Raw genomic sequence first — 11,157 nt, forward strand, 5'->3', positions numbered from 1 at the left:
AGGGAAGCACAAACGAGAGCCATTAGAACTCTCTGAAACTCTTTATTTCACAGTTTATAATATTGAACAGAGCTTGAATTAAGAATTGGGGGAAGAGAGAGATCAAATGGAAATATTAATTAAAAAAATTAATTATGTTATATATGCCCACATGCGAATCTGCTTATATTTATATTAAGTTTTTCGCATATACGAGTGGATTTTTAAAAAAAACTTCTGCTGGATCTCTCTCTTCCCTCCTCCATCTTGTTCCAATATAGAGAAAGCCTGCGAGGACCCAACCTAGGGACTAATAGGTCTGTGTAGGGACCCGCAGTCAGGTCCTGCAATTTTTTATCTTCAAATTAAAACGTGTGTTTTGCGCTGTCTGGAAGCACCCATTGGCTCTCATCCTACAAGGCATATCATATTTCATTTCATAATAGTCACCATTGCATTTCAGTCAACCCCCCCCCCCCCCTTTTTGGTGTCCATTTTTGGAATTTTACAATTCCTCACATAATAGTCAAAACCCTCCACCAGAAAAGGGGAAGAAAGTGTCACTATTATGCAATGAAATAAGGTACCTCATATTGTTATATGTTAACAATGTTGGAGAAAGTATGCTGAAAGCGTGGCATATGTAGTTAAGATAAATCTTAATCTGTTCTTATTTTGATCTCAATTAAGGACTCAGAGTAGTGTCCTGCAATATCTCCCCTTTCCCTTTGTTTTTTTGCCCCTGAAGTTCAACTTGGCAAACTTTCTTTTTGCTAAATCATTTGTTATAAGAGGCTGTAATTTTTTTTTGTTTTTAAAAGTTTAAGGGCTAATCATGGAAGATGGCAGGCAACCCTTATTAAAATGGGGAAAAAAGCTTTTGCTATGGCACCTAATGCAATACAGATAGCTGAGAGAGAGTAGCAATTCAGCAGCATCTGAAGGGCACCACCATTGCCCCTCCAAACAGTTGCCTTTGTCAAGCCCACCAGTAGGATCTCAGTGCACTTCCATCTTCTGCTATTTTTCAAGTAGGTTATTACTTCTGGTGCGCATTCGTATGTACCCTCAAATTTCATATCGACCTCATGAATTTCATAAGGGAGCCTTAGGCAAGGGGCCCTCTGAGGTGGTTCGCCATTGCTTTCCTCTGAAATAGGAAGGGTATTCCTTAGGAGTCTCCCAACCTGGTAGCTATCAATTCGTTCCTTGTTTAGCTCCCAAATTCAGGTAGGATCCAGTGCCTACAAGGTTACTTTAGGCTAAGCCTCTGATGCTGAAAGTAACATATATCCACCATGACTATTTGCGACTGATAACAACTTCTGCATACCTTTACTTACCTACATTTTGCTATCTCTTAATCCTAACCATGATTTCTAGATGGTATCTATTTAAACTCACAAGAACAACCCACTTGATTAATATTGTGGAGAGGAAGGGTTTACACTGTACTCATTAACTACGTTATCTGTGACTTATCTTAAGGATAAGCGCAATACTTCCTACATACTTTGGAAACAGATCGCAATGTTTTTATTGTAAATTATCTCAGGGAAACAAGATTGCTAAATTGTGGGAAAGTCCTGATGCAGAAGGTGGAAATCTCAGATTTCCTAAGCCAAAAAAAAAAAAAGTTAAAAAAAGGGGGGGGGGGCAAGAAAACCCTGAAAATAAATGAGTGGGACCAGAAAAATATATTACAAGGTAGTAGAGAATGTGTTGTCGAAGGCTTTAATCGCCGGGATCACAGGGTTGTTGTATGTCTTTCGGGCTGTGTGGCCATGTTCCAGAAGTATTCTCTCCTGACGTTTCGCCCACATCTATGGCAGGCATCGTCAGAGGTTGTGAGGTATGGTTGTGAGGTAAGTAAGGAAAGGAAAGAATATATATCTGTGTAGAGTCCAGGGTGTGGCAAGAGTCCTTTGTCACTGGGAGCCAGCATTAATGTTTCAGTTAATCACCCTAATTGGCATTGGAAATGTTTTGTCTCTTGCCTGGGGGCATCCTTTGTTCAGTCAAGCCCTCAGAGTGTTGGTTCCCATCTACTGTTTTGATTTTGGAGTTTTGTAATATTGGTAGCCAGATTTTGTTCAATTTCATGGTTTCCTCCTTTCTGTTGAAGTTGTCCACATGCTTGTGGGTTTCAATGGCTTCTCTGTGTAGTCTGACATGATAGTTGTTGGAATGGTCCAGCATTTTTGTGTTCTCAAATAATATCCTGTGTCCAGGCTGGTTCATCAAATGCTCTGCTATGGCTGATTTCTCTGGTTGAATTAGTCTGCAGTGCCTTTCATGTTCTTTGACTCTTGTTTGGGCGCTGCTTTTGGTGGTCCCTATGTATACTTGTCCACAGCTGCATGGTATCCGGTAGACTCCTGCAGAGGAGAGAGGATCCCTCTTGTCCTTAGCTGACCGTAGCATTTGTTGGATTTTCTTTGTGGGTCTGTAGATAGTTTGTAGGCTGTGCTTCTTCATCAGTTTGCCTATGCGGTCAGTGGTTCCCTTGATGTATGGTAAGAACACCTTTCCTCTGGGTGGATCTTTGTCTTGACTCTCATGGCTTGTTCTTCGCCTTGCAGCTCTTCTGATGTCTGTGGTGGAGTATCCATTGGCCTGTAGAGCCCAGTTTAGGTGGTTGAGTTCACCTTGGAGGAGGTGAGGTTCGCAGATTCTTTGTGCACGGTCTGTCAGGGCTTTGATTGTGCTCTTTTTTTTTTTTTTTTGACTTGGGTGATGGTTGGAGTTTTTATGAAGGTATCTATCTGTGTGTGTAGGTTTTCTGTAAACTGTGTGGCCCAACTGTTGATTGGGTTTGGGGATGACCAGAACATCTAGAAATGGCAGTTTTCCTTCCTTTTCTTTTTCCAGGGTGAACTGGATGTTTGGGTGGATGCTGTTAAGATGGTCCAGGAACTTGCTGAGTTCTTCCTCTCCATGGCTCCAAATTGTGAAGGTGTCATCTACGTATCTGAACTAAACAGTTGGCTTTTTTGGTGCTGTTTCTAGGGCCTGTATTTCAAAGTATTCCATATAGAAATTTGCTACTACTGGGCTGAGAGGGCTCCCCATGGCCACTCCATCCTTCTGTTCATAGAATCCAGTGTCCCACTGAAAGTAGCTAGTGGTGAGGCAATGGTGAAACAGGGCTGTGATGTCTTCTGGGAAGTTTTGTTTGATTAGTGTGAGGGTGTCAGCTACTGGGACTTTGGTAAAAACTCACAACCTCTGAGGATGCCTGCCATAGATGTGGGTGAAACGTCAGGAGAGAATACATCTGGAACATGGCCACACAGCCCGAAAGACATACAACAACCCTATTAGAGAATGGGTCATTTAAATGCCCCTGACATAATTACATTATTTCCACTTTGATAAAGTGCCTGCCATCTTAATTTTTTTTACTATTTCTGGATTGAAGCATTGCCTTGTTTTTGTTTTAACTGCTATAAACTAAATATTCTCCTGCTTTCAGTTCAGAGTTACTGAGTCCTAGATCATATAAGGTTTCAATTGGAGACTTAGGAAATGGTCCCTGGTGATGTTATGGAAGTGGGACCTGTGGTGTCATTGAGCATTATGTACTGAGCAGCAGCTGGCAGTTGCTCAAAGTTCATCATTCAAATATAAACAGACATACACCACTTGGCTGGAAATTAAGTGTCTTCTCAAGCAATAAACCTTTGTAAACTACCGTGAACTGCATGGCCTGCTAGAATGCACACTGCCTGACTTACATACAGCTTTGTCTCTGGCCTGAGGCTGATCCTATGAAACAATGATAATTGGAAAGCCTCCCTGCTACTTGAAGCTGACCCTTGAAAACAAGGTACTGAAGATAGTAATCTGAAATCCGGCAACCTTACCATAGCTGAAAGAGGACATGAATATTCCTTTATCACCACTATATAGCTCTCTAGGGACTGCCTTTTGTCAGTCCTCCTCCCTGACCACTATCTTTTTACTTATTTTTTGTTACACTTTTCAAGAATATAAGAATCATATGGAACTAGAACAAAGGCAGATTTAGTCCAGTATTCTCACATTCACTCAGAGAATATATAAGCAAGGCAGGATGAAGCAATACCACCCTCCAGTTTATGTTGGCCAGCAATGACTATTTATCAATTCTGCTCCTGGAAGCTAGTTAGATATCCATCAGGAAGAGTAGTATTTGTTAATGGCCCTCTCAATTCTAACTCCTCCAACCAAAATAGGTCAGCATTATGGTTGTGCTGCATGGATGCCAGGTGAGGACCAATCCGGGCCTGGAAATTACAGGATCAAAACTGGAGAATCATCGACACTGTAGAATTAAAGCAATGTAGACACCACTTTAACCACCATGTCTTAATGAAATTATAGGACAGTGTGGAAAACAGTGAAAACAGTGGATGTGGCTCTTAAATGAGACATGTCACATCATCACAGGATGTTTACACCCTACACCACTGGAGAAATTATACTGCTTAGCCGGTGCTGCACCACCTGACATCAGTCAGAAAGTAGCAGCCTATAATGAAGGACCAAGGCATTGACATCTCCGGCCCATCCTCTGTTCAGCCAGCAAGCCAAAACCTTAAATCAAGAAATAGCTTCCTAAGATCTACAGAAATACTCGTAGGAATATCTCAGCAAGCAAGAGTCCAAAAGGGGCAGGCTAAAACCCAGAACCTCAATCCATGACTGATACCGAATGAGAAACTCCCTCCTTGGCCCACAAAAGACTGGGTGACTTGAAAGGCACTGAACAGATTATGCTCTGGCACCACGAGATGCAGAGCCAATCTTAAGAAATGGGGCTACAAAGTAGAGTTTGCGACATGTGAGTGTGGAGAAGAGGAAATCACAAACCACCTACTACAATGCAGCCTGAGCCCTGCCACATGCACAATGGAGGACTTTCTCACAGCGACACAAGAAGCATTCCACGTGGCCAGCTTCTGGTCAAAGGAAATCTAGTATAAAACCAAGTTTTTAACTTTATGTGTTTTTCAAATACATTATAACTATATTTATATCCATTTCCTTCTCACATGATAATAAATGGGAGTTGTCATTTTACAAGGCTTTTAGCCTTCTCTGCCATACTTCAACTCTCAAAATATCATAGCATTGAGACATGGCAATTACAGTGGTGTCAAAGTGTATTAATTCTACAATGTAGATGCACCCATAGTTGTAGTCCAAAGAAATAAAGCTTTCTGAGCAGTGCTTTGAACAAATATGAACAAACCACAAACTATCAATAGTAGCTGTGGGAAGGTGGCTGTCTTCCTGTTTGTGTTGATAGCTATTAGCTAGCAGCTAGCTATTAGCTGGATGACATTGGTCTTGTCCTTAGATTCGTCCTACTGGAGAAGAACATGAAGGACCAATTGTATCAAGTGTCCATTATTCATAGTATAGGATTGGGATAATTAAGTTCTGCCTTTTTGCAGTCAACAGCTCATCATCTGCTGCTGTTCCCGTTTTAAGAACTTGAGCATGAAAGGAATTCCCCACTCCTTTTGCCAGTCAACTTACTCTGGTCTCTCTCTTTTTCTTTTTTTCCCTTTTTTTTGGGGTGTGTGTGTGTTTAAGCCCTTTAAAGCCCTTCAGAGCCTTAACAAAGGTTCAATTTTCCCAGTGTTTTTATTGTTTGTACCAGAAAGGAAAGAAGGAAGGATGTAAAGAAAAGAATCTAAGGGAGGGTGCCTTACCTAAGTAGTCATTGTAAAGGCTTACCACCCAAATGGCATAGAATATTTGTAATACAGCTTAACACTTGTAAGCAGCCCCAGTTTTTCAATCTGAAAACAAGCAATTGTGTGTGTGTGGGGGGGGGGGGGCTTTATCCATTCCCTTCATACTATCAGCCAAATGTTGGTGACACATGATACCCCCTTTTTCCTTCTTTAAAAAAAAAAGACTCTTTCTGGACTTGTGCAAGTTCAAAGCATTAGAAGAGGTCAAATAAATCATAAGCAGCTGCAAACCCCTAAAGTCTATCATATCTAACACCTTAATAAATTGTATCTATTTTTCATGACTTTCTGTGTAACTTGTACCTTTCTGTGTACTGTATCTATTGCTTGTATATAATATGTATAATCAGGTTTATAAAATGTATCAAGACACAGCCCAGAGACAGTCAACTTTTCATGACCTGGCAAAAAGAATCCCCTGAGAACAGGAAAGCTGGGTGAGCCCCTCTGACCATTTCCCATGCCAGGTAATCACCAGACCCATTGTTTATGTGTATGCAGAGACTTCCTGTATCAGCCCAGATAGACTCAAAACTGTTTGTCTAGTTATATGGTTCACTTGAAGCTGAGAGATTGCTGCCCACAGAAAAAGAAGCTTGGTTGTGCATTTGTTAAACCTCTTTATTAACAGCCAAGTCCTTATTGCTCAAGATCATCACCTTTTATTCAAGGAGCCTCACACTTTTGTTTACAGAAGCTCCTATCTTTGTTTGACACAGAACTGGACATTTGAGCTCATCAGAAGCCCATCAACATATCTTTACCATTTGTTTCCCCCAAACTGTGCCCTCATAGAGGTTGTCTCTGCAGCCTATCTTCACTCAACCAATCCTCGGCTGCCATTCTCTCCCCCGCCCCACACCCAGTCAATCCTGCACAGATCCTAGCCAGAGTCTTTTCTCACCAATCAGGGGAAAAGGGAGGTTGGTAAGATGGTTTCTCTGTCCTGGCCTATATGGTTTAGCATATGCTCACCAGGCATAGACTCTCTAACTGTGGTTCTAGCTAAGTCACTACACAGGTACAAATTCCTTCCTCCACTTAACTTCAGGTTATGGAAAAGTCAGGAGAAAATGCAGCTTCCTTTCTTGTTTTGTGTCTTCAGAATCAATAGAGAAATTGGAGAAATAGTGACAGCCAAAAGGGTTCCTTACTTTTTTCCTGCTTCTGTAATTCCCCAGTCACTCTGGCCATGGCTTCTTCTCTTGTTTCATTTTGTGAAGTAAGAATCAAGGCACTTACACACTGATACTATAATGCAGCTTGGAACCAATTTTGGAGAAACTGGTTTTGCAGCACATCTGATCAGATTGCCATGCCTGGAACTGGTCTGATTGTCTTGAATATAGAACCTGGTCTTAACTTGGTCCCCTTCCCCCATTTCATTCAGAGATGCATATCAGCACACCAGAGCAGATGAGATTAAATGCACTTGGGGGGGGGGGGGGTAATAGCAGTGGAAGTAATCGATTCTTTCTTCCAGGGGTTTCAATGAGCCCCATGCTTTTGAATTGCTTGTTTTGGGGAGCTGCCGTTGGTCCCCTTCTGGGAGAAAGACATACAAAAGAAATAAATAACAAGAACAACATCCACTCTGAATCAGTCTTGTCAAAAAACCTGATATGCTTGTCATAAGTCAGAAAAGAAGGAACATAATATCATCATCCCTTTTTTTTCGTGTCAGGAGCAACTTGAGAAACTGCAAGTTGCTGCTGGTGTGAGAGAATTGGCTGTCTGCAAGGACATTGCCCAGGGGATGCCCAGATGTTTTTACCATCCTTGTGGGAGGCTTCTCTCATGTCCCCGCTGAAGCTGATAGAGGGAGCTCATCTGTGCTTTCCCCGGGTTGGATTCCAACCGGCAACCTTCAGGTCAGCAACCCAACCTTGAAGTCATCAGTCCTGGCAGCACAAGGGTTTAACCCACTGCCTCACCGGGGCCTCCTATCTTTTAATTAATTTTAATAGATTTCCCTTTATAAATCATTTCATTGTCTTTTAGGTAAGTTTTATATTTATAGTGTCCATTAATAGTTTTGTATAATTCAATCTGTGTTGTTATAAACAGGGTTGTTTTGAGTTTTCCAGGCTGTATGGCCATGTTCCAGAAGCATTCTCTCCTCACATTGTGCCCATATCTATGGCAGGCATCTCACAGGTTGTGAAGTATATTGGAAACTATGCAAGGCAGGTTTATATATCTGTAGAAGGTCCAGGGTGGGAGAAAGAACGCTTGCCTGTTGGAGGCCAGTATGAATGTTGGAATTAATCACCTTGATTAGCATTAATGGCCTTGCCAGCTTCAGGCCTGGCTTCTTCCTGCATGGGGGAATTCTTTGTTTAGAGGTGTTAGCTGGCCCTGATTGATTCATAACTGTTAATCCTCTGTTTTCAGAATGTTGTTCCTTATTTACTGTTCTGATTTTAGAGGGTTTTTTTTAATACTATTAGCCAGATTTTGTTTATTTTCATGGTTTCCTCCTTTCTGTTGAAATTGTTCACATGCTTGTGGATTTCAGTGGCTTCTCTGTGTAGTCTGACATGATAGTTGTTAGAGTGGTCCAGCATTTCTGTGTTGTCCCACCCTGGACCTTCCACAGAGATATAAACTTCCCTTGCTTAGTTTCCAATATACCTCACAACGTCTGAGGATGCCTGCCATAGATGTGGGCAAACATCAGGAGAGAATGCTTCTGGAACATGGCCATACAGGCCAGAAATCTCTCAACAACCCAGTGATTCCAGCCATGAAAGCCTTTGACAACACATGCTATAAACAGCCTTGAGCCCTGTGATTGGGGAACAGTCAGGATATAAACAACAAAATAAAAAGAAGAAATACATAAACACACAATTCAATTATTCCACAGGATATTTAGGTTACCTCTGCCATTGTTTCCTGCAAAAAAAGATTTCAGAGTCAATTATTCATTACTTTCCCAAAGGAAAACATACCAGTCTTTTTTAAAAAGCCATTTAAGGAATACAGCAAGAAGGGCCCTTCCTTGGCATGGAACAATAACTAGTCTTTCTCGGATTCGAAAACCAAATCAGCTTTCCTCCCCAATAAATGATTTGCTGTATGGTGATATACTCTTCACACCCCCTCTGTGCTACAGGAGAGCCCTTTAGATTGCTTTTGGATCCTCTTAAAAAACCACGAAAAAGAACTGTCTAAGACCTTTATCATGTGGGGAATTCCCCGTCTCCAAGCGAAAAGTAAGCTTGGGTGTGCCTTCCTCCCCAGATTTGTTCAGAGCACTCTGGAAGGCTTTTTTGGACCCTCTCTCTCCCTTGCCTGAGTGAGTAGTTTAGCCGGGCATTTGCCTGTGATTTTGTGACATTGAGGAGGGGGTGGGTTGTGGGAGATTTGGGGATCCTTTGATACAAAGATCAGGGTGTGAACACAGGCATTCAAAATTTAAATGTTTCGCTTTTACTCTCTATGATGACCGTCACCCCGGCTTTCAAATTGATTTGAAAACGCAGCGGAGAGTTCCGTAGATCGCTCACCAAAGGAACGGAACGGGACCGCGGCAGACTATTATTAAGAGATCTTTTTACTTCACTTTCCCCTTCCCTGAACTATGTAACAAATCCCCCAATAAAAGTAGCATTCATTTTAACAGTAACACTCTCTATCTGGTTACTTTGTATCTTTCTCTGACTCCTTCCTTTGCATGCAATTTCTCTCTCTCTCCCGTCCCTTTAACTCCGGCTGAGGTTTCTCCGCCATAGATTAATATGGCGGACGATACAAATCGGCTCATATCTCTATCAAAATTACCCCTAGAACGCTCCTCTTTTAGTCCTAACCCTTTCTAAGGCTCCTGACTCGAAGACAACCAGCGGAACTGGAATCGGTCCAGTTTTCGGCACCTCAACAGCTGACTGTCAAACGGGACCGACGGCTCCTTTCAAGCTAAACTGCTGCCTTATCCCGGACTTTCCTCTCCCCGCGGCCCGCGGAATGGTTTTAAGAGATCCCTAGCCCCTTTCTGTGAACTGGGGATGGGGGGATCGCTCTCTCGCTGGGGAAACATAGTTCTCCAAGAACCCTTACCCTCTCTACAGCTGCCAGGGGGTGCCCGGACGGGTGCCCTCCACGTTTCATTCATACTTTCATAATTTTATGAAGGAGAAGAACACTCTTCCCCAGACCTACCCCTGGACTTATGAAATCCTATACTTCCAAAGACTGCAACCCACATGTGCCTCTTCCCCATGCCATCTCTACGAATTCCTCCCATCACAGATGAACTCTTTTTCCTCATGTATCCATGAATTTGCATATTCTATGTACCTGGACACCCTCATGACCCACTGTTGTATGAATTTCTAATCGTTGGGCTAACTTCATGAATTGTGAAATCATGCTGCTTGAACTCCACTCCTATGACTTTCCATATTGGGTTCCCCAGATGTTGTAAACCTCATTCTTATCAAATGTTTTCAATTGTTTATATCATCCATGGTTCCCCTTTGTGCAATGTAACCCCCCCCCCCCCTCTATGGATTCTCCCTTTCCTCCTTGAAATCTACCTATCTGCCTATATGTATTTATACTCTTTGGGATCCCCGGAAAATATGTGTTTTTCCCAGCTGGGTTTATGTTCCAACTTTATCTTAATTTTCATTTTATCCCATATAATTGTCAAATCATGGAATCAAATGGGAAATATTATGACCCCAACGTGAACCCTAGACCTCCCTTCCCAAAAACAAAAGGATAATCTGCCACAGTTTAATCCAATCTCATTCCGATCGCATGGACAATATAGGGCTTGAGTCACCAAATTCCTAAAGGTGATTCGACCCCAAGGCAAACATTGTCATATCCCAGGCCAGGACGCCTCAGGAAGGCACCCTGTGGGGCCCGTCAATGACGGCTCATCACCACCCTTCTTTACTTCCCGTCTGACACCCCAAGACATATCTAAAAACCTGTGAACATGACAGGACCCCGGACATCCTTGATGGGTGCCATTAATTCCTTTAGAAATCAGCCGGGCCAGGATTAATCTGATATTTCCTGTCCGGTCACCTCATTGTTTCAATAGCTCCCGCCTCCTCCTCTCTGATTGGCCCGAGTGGGGACAAAAAGCGGCTCCCCATTGGGCCAGCAGAGCAAGGCGGGAAACGAAAGCCCGCCTCGTTCAACCTCTCAGCCTATCCGCGATCAGATGGGCGGGGAAGCGGGGCGGGAAATTCGAAGGGCTGTCAGACCAAAACATTGTATAAATATGGCTTTATTTTGAATGTATGTTACGCTAGTAGATTGAATGATCGCTATTAGCGTCCTTTTCAGCTGAATTGCTCAATAAAGACTCCTTGGCGGATTTTCCTTCACCCTTGGTGGACCTTCTTCATTTCAGGCTTCAGGTTGTATTGCGGCTTATATTCTCCTTTTGGCTTCGCCAAGGTCCGTTCCC

The sequence above is a fragment of the Anolis carolinensis genome, chromosome 2 (assembly GCF_035594765.1).
Source record: "Anolis carolinensis isolate JA03-04 chromosome 2, rAnoCar3.1.pri, whole genome shotgun sequence".
NCBI lineage: Eukaryota > Metazoa > Chordata > Lepidosauria > Squamata > Dactyloidae > Anolis > Anolis carolinensis.